The sequence below is a fragment of the Hyperolius riggenbachi genome, chromosome 6, assembly GCF_040937935.1.
Source record: "Hyperolius riggenbachi isolate aHypRig1 chromosome 6, aHypRig1.pri, whole genome shotgun sequence".
Lineage (NCBI taxonomy): Eukaryota > Metazoa > Chordata > Amphibia > Anura > Hyperoliidae > Hyperolius > Hyperolius riggenbachi.
In genome coordinates this window covers 71,907,828-71,920,400 of record NC_090651.1, presented here as the reverse complement: position 1 = coordinate 71,920,400, position 12,573 = coordinate 71,907,828, and the positions used below count along the sequence as shown (strand labels likewise).

At 45.0% G+C, this 12,573-nt stretch overlaps 2 protein-coding genes across 4 annotated transcripts in view; one reads left to right on the top strand and one right to left on the bottom strand.

The window, feature by feature from the left end:
• Positions 1-12,573, top strand: part of TMEM69 (transmembrane protein 69) — a 152,003-nt gene that overhangs the window by 74,702 nt on the left and 64,728 nt on the right. The gene's annotated exons all lie outside the window — the stretch shown is intronic.
• Positions 1-12,573, bottom strand: part of GPBP1L1 (GC-rich promoter binding protein 1 like 1) — a 91,982-nt gene that overhangs the window by 46,809 nt on the left and 32,600 nt on the right. The gene's annotated exons all lie outside the window — the stretch shown is intronic.

Genomic DNA, 12,573 nt, shown 5'->3' with positions numbered 1-12,573 from the left:
TACACAATTATGAATGTCCAATCAATAACCAATTTTACCAAGAAGGTTTCCATTTCTGTAACTTGTGACCAAAAAAAAAAAAAAAATGAAATCTGCCATGGACTCACCATGCTCCTCTCTGAATACTTTGGGGTGTCTACTTTACAAAATGGGGTCATTTGTGGGGTGTGTTTACTGTCCTGGCATTTTGGGGGTGCTAAATTGTAAGCACCCCTGTAAAGCCTAAAGGTGCTCATAAGACTGATGTATTAGGTGCGTAGACCAATAAGACCACAATACATTATTTTTGAGTATACCCATGTTAAGGAGAAGGCCCCAAAAAATGTTATGTTCAGAAACTCGGGAGTGGCTTCCACCGAAAAGGCTGGGCATGGTAGCTTCTTGGATTGGCAGTTGCGTATTGTGTGGCATAACGGTTGGTCTCAGCCACAATTAAGTCGTAGAGACCAGCAGTGAGCAGAAAAAGACAAAACAAAAACCTGTCACTGCGGTGGGGCGGGTGAGGGTTTAGCCGGGTGATCAGAAGCCTGCACGGGGCAGATTAGGGCCTGATCTGATGGGTAGGAGTTCTAGGGGGTGACAGGAGGTGACTGATGGTTGTTCTCAGGGGGTGATTAGAGGGGAGAATAGTTGCAATCAATGCACTGGGGAGTTGATCGGAAGGGGGTCTGAGGGGGATCTGAGGGATTGGCCGAGTGATCAGGAGTCCACACGGGGCAAATTAGGGACTGATCTGATGGGTAGGTGTGCTAGGGGCTGCCAGCTGGCGACAGGAGGTGATTGATTGGTGTCTCAGGGTGTGATTAGAGGGGGGAATAGATGCAAGCAATGCACTGAGGAGGTGATCAGTGGGGGTTTGAGGGTGTGAGCGAGTGTTTGGGTGCCCACAATGGGCAGATTAGGGTCTGATCTGATGGGTAGCAGTGGCAGGTGGTGACAGGGGGGTGATTGATAGGTGATCAGGGTGTGATTAGAGGGGAGAATAGATGTAAACAATGCACTTGGGAGGTGATCCGAGGGCAGGTGTGCGGGCGATCTGAGGGTGTGGGGCGGGTGATCAGGTGTCCGCAAGGGGCAGGTTAGGGTCTGATCTGATGGGTGGCAGTCACAGGTGGTGATTGACAGGTGATCAGTGGATGATTACAGAGGAGAATAGATGTATACAGTACACAGGGGGGGGAGCATCTGAGAGTGTGTGTGTGTGTGTGTGTGTGTGTGGGGGGGGGTTGATCAGGAGCCCCCAGGGGGCAGTTTAGGACCGAATATAAATTATAGCGTTGACAGATTGATGGGTGATTAGGGGGGGTGATTGGGTGCAAACAGTGGTCTGAGGGGGTGATCAGGGGGGGTCTGAGGGGTGCTGTGGGCGATCAGGGGGCCGGATCAGTGTGTGTCTATATGCACCGCTGCAACCTCCCCTTGTGGTCCCAGCCTGTATAATACACTTTGTATACATTACAAAGTGTATTATACGTATTCCATGCAGCAGATCGGGGGTTCACAACCCGCCGGCGCTGCTAATTGGCTGGCGGGTTGATGTCGCGGGTCGGCGGAACCTAATGCCGGCGGATGCGCGCGCATCTATGCACGAGATCCCCGGCTATTTAATCGCCCAGGTGCCGCCGACCTGGGGTTACGCGGTCCTGGGGGTGCCACTTTGCTGACGCCCATAGGTAGTGGGCAGTTGGCAAGTGGTTAAAAATCGCCTGGCTCAAGTGGGATCACATCACTGTATTACAATAGCTAGCAAGAGCATTTCAAATCACAAATCGCTTAGAAAAGTGTTTAGTGGGTTCCAGACCTAGGTGAGCATCATGGAAGCAGTGATAGCTGAAAGAGCCATTGTCAATGTTAAGCTGCATCATACCAATTAATTAAGAGAAACAGCTTGCAACTAGCACTCAACAAAGTGTCTATGATGCAAACTATCCCATGAGGCCACTCTAAATTTGGCTCTGAGGATTGTGTGAAATTCTAGCACACCCAGTCCAATGTAAAACAATCTGCATGAACCAGTGCCATGCTTGACCCCTTCATGAAGAGTTAAACAATAAACCGGTATGTGCATTCTAAGCAGTGTTGCTTCAAAAACAAACGAGAAAATAAAAGGTGCCCTATCCCAGTGGTTCTCAACCTGGGGTCCACGGACCCCTGGGGGTACATCGGCAGCTGTCAGGGAACAGCCTGGCACAGGAAAGGAAAACAGAGCCTTTCCTCTCCCGAGGTAAGTATCGGAATTTGACTTCTGCAAATCTCACAGGTTTGCTTTCAATAAACAAATACTCACTACAATTATTTTACTAAACGAATGGCAAGAAGTTTGATTTAAAAAAAGGAGTAGAGTGGAAGTCTACATGGCAGCTATGCAACGTCACAGCATAAAACGGAGGGCCTCACAGTAACAGGTGAAATCTGATATTGTGGAGAAGCTCCAAACTCAGAAGGATGCATCAATATGGCAGGAATTTCCCTGAGAGAACTGAGGTGAAGTGATTTACTACTTGGGAGTGAATGGAATTACACCTCTGAAAAGCTGACAGAGGAGATTTAAGCAGACAGTCGGGTGTGTGCTACAGAAAATTACATACTGCCAACACTATCATATAATAACAAAATTACTAAGGGCTCGTTTCCACTATTGCGGTGCGGAATTGCCTGGATTCCACCGCTGATGAAATTGCATGCGGATGCGATTCCCCATGCGTTTTTTTGCCGGGAATTCGCATGTGAATTTGCATAGGTGAGGGTATTTACGATTTTAACCATGTCACTGCCTGTGTGAATTTACATTGGTACCTATGCGAATTCGCGGCAAAAAACGCATAGGGAAAAGGCATGCGATTTCCCTATTAAATACATTGCATGCGATTCGCGAGCATTCCACTCGCAGGCGAATTCTGCGGCTCTTTTGTGCGTTGCACCTCAACAACGCTACAGTGGAAACAGGCCCATCCACTTGCATTACATGTGCGAATTCGCATGCGTTGGAAGCATGCGGATTCGCGATAGTGGAAACTAGCCCTAATACAAGTACCTAAGAGTATGATATAGTGACACAAGATGGAAAAAAAGAAAGCAATCTAGAACTGACTTGTAATATCAGATACAAAGGAAATGGAAGCGAAATTGGAGCAAATGCCCAAACAACCAGAGTTCAGTGGTTAGGGTCGGTTTGCACTGAGCCGGCATGCGTCTTGGAAAAAAAATGGCACTTGCAGAGATGCGAGTATGCATCTGAAACCCTGCAGCTGTGCCATGCACGATTACAGGGATTCGGATGAGTGTTGCAGTAAACTGAAGCATGCTATCCTGAATCAACCTGACGGAATAGGCAGCATTTCTCCGTCCGGCTCGGTTGCAGAAATATGCTGCGTAACCGTACATAGTGAAAACAGGCCCTCAGAGATGTTTGGCCTTAACAATTGCTCCAGATACTCTTCAGTTTTCCTGCACCACGAGGTGGTGTCGATGTATTACAAATATAGCTCTTCCATATTTATTCATCATAGTAAAACACAGGCTCATTGTGTGTCACATTAAAATTTGAACTTTCAGCTTTTTCTTTTTACATTCTATATCAGGGGTGTTCTCTCAAATGCAAAGTGGGCCAAAATTGTACACTGGGACCAAGTCACGTGCCAACCTTAATGTGTACAGGCCATCTTCCTCCCTTATAAAGTTACCAGGCTCTGCCATACTAGCCAATCACTGCACTCGCTCTGATCAGAACGAGTGCAGTGATTGGCTAGTATGGCAGAGCCTTGTCCCACCCTCAAGACCATCAGCCCCCGCCTGATTGGCCAGCGGTAGTTTGAATGGATTACACAGTAGGAACAGCGAGTGCTGGTGTGATGGACGGCGTGGGGTCAGAGTGTTTGGCCGGTGCAGCGGCCATGATTGACTGCGTCCCCATGTAATTAGACGGCGGGCTGGGCATCTGATACTAATATATGAAGATAAGAGACGAAGCAGATGCGTAAAGTGATGCGGTGGATGTCGGGAGTTAGCGTCTCTGGCCACTGCAGCGGCCATGATTGACTGCGTCCCCATGTAATTAGACGGCGGGCATCTGATACTAATATATGAAGATAAGAAACGAAGCAGATGCGTAAAGTGATGCGGTGGACGTCGGAAGGGGTGGATGTCGGAAGTTAGCGTGTCTGGCCACTGCAGCGTCCCTGATTGACAGCGTTCCAGGTTATTGACCAGCTAGTGCGGTGGATGCAGGGGGTCAGCTGCTGTGTATGTTTGGGCGCCTGGGGGTGGTCTCAATGGTTACATTCGGACCATAAGACGCAGGTACTTTTCCCCCCCACTTTTGGGGAAGAAAAAGTGCGTCTTATGGTCCGAAAAATACGGTACTTTACAGAGACACAGAGGAAGGCTATCCTCTAATCCAGCCATAGAAAGTTTTGACTGCAGTCTGAAGGTAATCAGTAGCACCCTCCTGTTGGACAGTAGCAATGGGACCAGCAGGTGCACTACACACACACACACACCAGAAGATAAGCAGATTGCAGGGACCAGCAGGTGTAACACACACACACACACACACACTGCATCCTGCCTGGCATCAAACCTGACGCTTCTTCACTGCAGGTATGCCACAAAACTCTTCCATCCAGAACTCTGTTTGCTAGGAGAATTTTAAGTGCTGAGGCAGCCAGAGACACCACTCAGACTGTCGCAAAAAGCCACATCAGATCTTGTAAACCTGACCCGACCGAGAAATGTTCTATTCCAATGTCAGAGAAAATAGCCCAGCAAGAATTAATCTCAGCAGCTGCAGGATGCATCTTATCCCAAATCCTACAACATGATAAATCACAGCTGACCATCCAGTGCCTGGCTATATCAGCCATATCCATAGGTGGGGACACACACATTACATCTTCAGGCAATTTCAATCAAAAATGAACAGTTGTACAGAAGAATCAAACTTTTTTTTTAATTTTTTTTTTTTTTTTTTAATTCAAATGATAAATCATATTGAATTTTCCATTTTTATCAACTCAAGTCAATTGGAAGTGGCTGAATGTTGTAGGATAGATTGTCAATTTCTTGTTTTAAAGATGTAAGCAATGTTTTTTTTTTTTTTTTAAGCGTTTTCATCCATACTTCATAATTCCGTAAAAATATAACAGGTGTGTGATATACATTGGTCAAATTTTAAAAAAGTGCCAATCATAAAAAATGATTGTAATTTTTTTAATTGAATCATATGTGACCACCTTAAAGGGAACCTGAAGCAAGAGGTATACGTAGACTGCCCATATTTCCTACCCTTTTGTTTAAGAAATAAACATGGCAAATTCAATAGATTCCATGGTGAAAAGTACAGTAAATCTGTGAGCAGTATATAAGAGACAGAATGATCTGTTTGCCACAACAGTTAAATAGCTAAACATGCATGGCCAGCCTTTAGGGCCCGTTTCCACTATCGGGAATCTGCATGCGTTTTCTGTACGCAGATTCGCATAACCAATACAAGTTAGCCTGTTTCCACTTGTCAGGAAAACAGAGCGTTTTTCTGTGCAGGAAAAATCTGCACAGCAGAGCCATCAGAATTCGCACACCGCAAGGCGGTATGCGATTCGTATACAATGTAACAGGAAATTCGCATGAGTTTTCGCTATGCTAATTTTCCATGCGAATTTCGCTTACATTTTTGCATAAAATCAATGTAAAAGCACACAGGCACTGACATGGTTAATTTCGCATACTTACTAACATACGCTAACATACACGAATTTGCAGTAAATTTCGCATCCGCCTGCAAATTCATTTTTCGCGTTTCCAGCAACGAATTCGCACCGCACAAGTGGAATCGGGCCCTTCTACAAATGACTTTTTTCCTATGTTGCAGTCACTTACAGTAGGTAGTAATAATCTGCCAGCTTTTGGACTAGTGCATCTCCTTATAGGGCATTTGCTTTCCTTTAGGGCGGGTTTCCACTAGGGACGGTCGCCCGTCTCAGAGAGATGCCGGCTCTCGTGCATGCAGATTTTGCATCAGAATCCCTGTAGCCGTGCACAAACTAATTTGGAAGCAGCCTACTTATTTCAATAGTCTGAGATTCTGGATCCTCAATCGTGCGTGAGAAAAATCGGGTACATACAGCCCCAGTGGAAACGGCCCTCATGCTTTGCAGAAGCACTCAATGGAAAGGACCAACAAAGATGTTGGCAAGCCTGTCGCCTTGCATGCACACTGTTCTGGCAGTAGAATTGTGCCACTACTGTCCAGGGGGTACTACTGAAAATAAAGGAATTCCAGAAGAGATGAGCCAATCTAACACCTGTCTGATTTTTACTACCTACTGTAAAGCTACATACACGAGGCACGGATGTCTGCAGTTGCATGGAGACAAGCAACAGTTGAAAGTCTCCAGCAACGACAGTTGTATACAAGCAACGATTGTATACACGCGGCAACAACCTGTCTGCAACATAGCGGAAACTGTTGCTCAGCAACTTCTGTCGCAGGTTCAATGAACTGTCGGACTCACAAGAGTTGCTAGAGACTAGCATACACACGACCGCACCGACTTGAGACTAGGGACGGTTGCTGCAACAGCTGTTGCCGGGGATTGAACAAGTCAATCGCCTAGAGACAGCTCTGATTAGCAACAGTTGCTTGCGCGCGCCTCATACACATGGAGGACCTGTTGCCGCAACATGCGCGCGTAATGTGTTTCCAGCAACAGTTGTAGCCCGTGTGTATGGGCCTTAAGTGACAAGTATGGTACCTAGGAAAAACCTAATTTAGTGTCCATTCTACTATAGGACAAATGTACAACTTATGTTGGGTACACACGTTGCGATTTCCCGCTCGATCAATTAGAGTATGTCCGACATGTTCGATCGGGTTTGCGATCGATACAGCCGTCGATTTTGCATGTTAAGTAGGCAAAATCGACAGCTGTATCTATCGAAACCCGATCTAGCATGTTGGAAATAATCGAATCGATCCCGCTGATCGAGCGGGAAATCGCAACGTGTGTACCCAACATTACAAGTATGCATAGACACAAAGTTTACATTTTGCAATTTAACACAATAGCGGACCTTTAAAGTGGACCTGAACTCATGTACAGGACTCGAGGAAAACACCGATTAATCCATCCTGTATGCATTTAGAGAGTTTATCTTGCCTAATTCCCCCTAGTCTGTAACTAATCAGAGCTGTAATTTGATCTCTCAGCTGTGTCAGCTCAGGAATCTTGTCAGCCTCAGCGCAGCTAATCTAAGCACAGGATGCTAACCTCATGTCTGCTTCCATGAAAGCAGGAAGTATGCACACTGCTGATTATTTGCAGGATTTCTATCAACTGCAACAAATAAATATTTTTCTGTAAAGGTCATTAAGCTATAATCTTTTAGAGCAAATAGGAAGTATTTTATCATCTCACCATTTTGATTAGAAGAAAAAAGAAAATCTGGGATAGTATGCAGGAGAACAGAGGCGCCAAAAGGATAAAAGGAAGCTAAATGAGCTTAAAAACCAAATTCTTGGTAAATAGAGGAGGTAGTGGTGGACGTACCTCCTCCAAGTAGACACACAACGACTGTAGTAAAGTCAGTCAATATATTTTATTTATGAACTCCAAATATGCAACGCGTTTCGCCAGTTTGATCCGCTTCATCAGGCAATAACAACGGAGCAATAGCATATGTGGTCAGTAGAAGAGCCAGGCACCTCTGGCTCTTCTACTGACTACAAAGGTGCCTGGCTCTTCTACTGACCACATATGCTATTGCTCCGTTGTTATTGCCTGATGAAGCGGGATCAAACGTGTGAAACGCGTTGCATATTTGGAGTTCATTAATAACATATATTGACTGTCTTTACTACAGTCGTGTGTCTACTTGGAGGAGGTAAGTCCACCACTACCTCCTCTATTTACCAAGAATTTGATTTTTAAAGAGAACCCGAGGTGGGGATCGTACAAAGAAATCTATACACAGAGGCTAGGTCTGGCTATAGTGCCCACCCAGCCTCTGTTGCTAGTTGAATCCCCGCTAAGTCCCCCCTGCGCTCCGCTCTCCCCCATAAATTAGAGAAAATAATTTCTTTTATAAAAATCAATGTGGCAATGCATGAAATGAATCAACATTATTGTTGTTGAGTAAACATGTAGAGAGGGTTGGACCAAAAATGTAAAAAAAAAAAAAGGGGGGGGGGGGGTCCATATATGAGTGAAGCGATCACCATGCAGCCATGTGCAGGTAGAAAAAACACAAAAAAAGTGAGTTCTGTCTTCTGTGGCCATGCCTATATATGCTGGACCACTATAAAGTGAACAAGTGCAAAAAATATTGGTTTCTAAATGGCTGCAGCTTTTCATAAAACAGTATTACATAAGAACAGTGCAGTGCAACAAGATATCAATATATGCTGTTAGTGCATCAATCAGTAAAGTGTCAAGAGCAATAAAAAAAACATCCAATGCTGTGGCTTTCCAGAAAATAGAGACAGGGTATCAGGGAAACGCCTTAAGTGCTCGCAGCTTGCTGCTGCTTCGATAGAGGCTGAGTTGGGTTTTTTCTTCTCTTTTTCTTGAATTATAATATTTGTGTACCCTCTACCTGTGTGGTATTCAATAGCTCTAAACGTTGTGTTACCCCCGTGCTGATTCTCTGCCTCTAACTACAGTATAAAGGTGGCCACTAACGATCCAAGTTCTAGTGAAAAATCGTTCAAGCAATCAGAAAATTCTGATAAGAAACATCGTTCACTACACCATCAACGAAACAATCTTTGCTTCCTATCACAACCAACAAGAAAAATCCAAATTTTGGTCTAATGAAAATCCAATCGGACGACTATTTTTATAATCGTTTGTAATAGATTGTGCCCATCAAGTGAGATTATGTATAACCAATCTGATCAGATTTTCTGATCGCTTGAACGATTTTTCGCTACAAATTGGACAGTTAGTGGCCACCTGTAGTCACTGGCCCAGAATGAGCAAGCAGATCAGATGCTTTGACTCTGGTTTGACTCCAATGGGTGCAATGCTTGTTGCAGGTGTGTGACTCAAAAACAAAGCCTAGAGCTCAACATGACAGTCAGGCAACTGGCATGGTTTACAAGGAAATAAAATTGGCAGCCTCTGTATTCCTCTCCGTTCAGGTTCCCTATAAATGCAGTCCCTGGTTCTATCATACAGATCACCTAACTGGCAGTGTGCCTCCCAGGTGGCTCTGTGTAGACACCCCCCCCCCCCCCCGCCCCCCTCCCATTACCAGCTTCAAGCAACATCTTCAACTAAACATCAGAACCTGCATTACCCCATTAAGTCTTTTTTTGACTCGGCACCCTTACCCCTCCACTACAGGTGACTTATCGCAAGTGTACAGACCAGTACAAAGCTGCTGAATTACAAGCAGCAGATGACCTGGCTGTTTGATTTCTTTTAACTTGCCGTCAGAATAAAGTATTGGAAACATCATCAGAGCTGGTGCTGAGACAGAATAAGTAAACCGGGTCAGTGAACAGAGGGTAAAATGACAAGACAGATGTGTTCCAGGGCTTTCAACAAGACTGCTTTTCCGTCTGTTGCTGACCTTATTTCTCTAAAAAAGATGTGGAGCTGCTCAGCTCGATATGCTCTGCTGAACAGGAAAATGCTAGTAAATGGCAGGAAGTCAGGATTAGCTCAGCTATACAAACAGAACACTTTTAATATAATAAAACCTGCAAGTATTACAGGGAATACAGACGAGACAACACAGAGGTATGTAAAGACCATAGCTGGCTTCCTCATGCCACAACTCACTAATTACCAGTGTGTGCAGAGCCTGGCTAGCACTATATCACACCAGGCAAATACAGAAAACTGGCCTGAAATTACAGACTGAAAAAACGAAGGCTTTACTGACCACAACCGTGACATTTCACTACCCTCAAAAGAATCTTCTGTCATAAGGCCCATACACACGGCATACAAATGTCTCAAGACAGGCGACGGAGGGCAGTTTGTGCAACAATTATTCCCTGTGTACGCAGCAAATGACAAAGACTGTTTGCAGACAAGTCCTAAAGACCCATACACACGGCATACATTTGCTTGTAGTTGTGAGGCAGCGACAGACAGACAAGAGACAACAGCATATTTATGGCAGATACAATTCGAGTTCGTGACAGTTGTACACACGTGACAACAGAAAGAGTGAAGACATGACAGAAGCTGTCTGCCACAGACTACATATAATAGTAGTACTATGGTAGCATCTGCTGTCTGTAGAAGACTTTCCTACACACATCAGGACACCAACAGACGAAGCGACAATTCGTGAGACAAAAGTCACAAGGGATTCACCAGCTGAATCGCTCAAACATGGCTGTGTCTGCAGACAGTCTTTGTCTCCTGCCATGTACAGACGATCAAAATTCGCATGACCCGTCGCTCAACACTTGTCTGTACAGACATTTGTATGCCGTGTGTATGGGCCTTAACACGAGAGATCAAACCGTTCAATCCCTCACAACTTTTGCAGTGCAAACAGTCTTGCAATTTAAGGCCCATACACAGCGTACAAATGTCTGTACAGAATCCATTTACTTTTAACCACTTGAGGACCGTAGGCTTTACCCCCCCCCTTAAAGGGACACTTAAGTCAAACAAAAAAAAAATGAGTTTTACTCACCTAGGGCTTCCAATAGCCCCCTGCAGCTGTCCGGTGCCCTCGCCATCTCCCTCCGATCCTCCTGGCCCCGCCAGCAGCCACTTCCTGTTTTGGTGACAGGAGCTGACAGGCTGGGGACGCAAGTGATTCTTTGCGTTCCCAGACACATTAGCACCCTCTATGCTGCTATATGGTATATGATATATGCTATAGCAGCATAGATGGCGCTATTGTGGCCAGGAACGCGAAGAATCACTCGCGTCCCCAGCCTGTCAGCTCCTGTCACCGAAACAGGAAGTGGCTGCCGGCGGGGCCAGGAGGATCGGAGGGAGACGGCGAGGGCACCGGACAGCTGCAGGGGGCTATTGGAAGCCCCAGGTGAGTAAAACTCATTTTTTACTTGTTTGACTTAAGTTTCCCTTTAAAGGACCAGACCCTTTTTTTCCCATTCAGACCACTGCAGCTTTCATGGTTTATTGCTGGCTCATACAACCTACCACCTAAATGAATTTTGGCTCCTTTTCTTGTCACTAATAAAGCTTTCTTTTGGTGCTATTTGATTGCTGCTGCGATTTTTACTTTTTATTATATTCATCAAAAAAGACATGAATTTTGTCAAAAAATGATTTTTTTTAACTTTCTGTGCTGACATTTTTCAAATAAAAGTAAAATTTCTGTATACATGCAGCACGTTAGGAGTATGATGAGTTCATAGAAGATTTTTTTTGTCACAAGTTAGCGGAAATTGATTTTAATTGTTTTTTTTTTTTTTACAAAGTGTCATTTTCCGCTAATTTGTGACAAAAAATAATATCTTCTATGAACTCACCATACTCCTAACGGAATATCTTTGGGTGTCTTCTTTCTAGAATGGGGTCATTTGTGGGGTTCCTATACTGCCCTGGCATTTTAGGGGCCCTAAACCGTGAGGAGTAGTCTTGAAACCAAATGTCGCAAAACAGTGGGTGCTGTGGGCGATCAGGGGGCAGGGGGGGGGAAATCAGTGTGCTTGAGTGCAGACTAGGGTGGCTGCAGCCTGCCCTGGTGGACCATTACAAAGGCTATTATAAGCATGAATCGGCGGAGATTTGTATTCACAAGGAATGCCGCAGAGTTTTGACTTAGACGAGTTATCGCCTCCCCAAGTTTTAACCCAAACTCCCCTTCTGGCAGAGTTCACTAGTGCAGTGGTTCTTGCTGTTAGCTTAACAGAGTCATCAGCGGCATCAGTAAGGTAATCAGCTGCATTAAACAAGTTGGGAAAATCTTTAAGTATCTCCTCCCTAGGTACGCCTGAAGCAATCTTGGCCTGCATTTCTAAAAGCCATGTTTTCATTGATCTACCCACTGCTGTGGATGCAACTGCAGGCTTGAAGGTCAGAGAGGAAGACTCCCAGGCTCTACGTAGGATATTGTCCATCTTTTTGTCGATGGGATCTTTAAGATTCCCGAAATCCTCAAATAATAGGTCAGTCTTCCTTGACACCCTAGACAATGATGGGTCAAGCTTTGGCGGAGGGCCCCAAAACCCCGAATCTTCGGGACTGAAGGGATAACGTTTGGACATAGATCGCGGCCAAAAGGCCCTCTTTTCTGGCATGTCCCATTCCTTCTTAATCATAGACTTGAGAGAGGAATGGACAGGAATAAAATGTGACTGGGGGTCCGCCAAGCTCTCGTACATTTGGTCGAGGGGTGTCAAGGATTTCTGCTCAGTTTTAATACCCATGGTACTATGTAAGGCAGAAATAAAATCTTTCATCAGTTCTGGGGAGAAGGCAAATTTCTGGGATTTATCTCCTTTTTCCCCAACTTCCTCTTCTGAAAGTTGTTCAAGAGAAGAAATGTCCCCTTCTGATAAATCGGATTCAATCACATCCTCAGCAGACCTCTTCCTCTTAGCACCGATAGGGAGAGGTAAATTCACAATAGAGCCTGCTG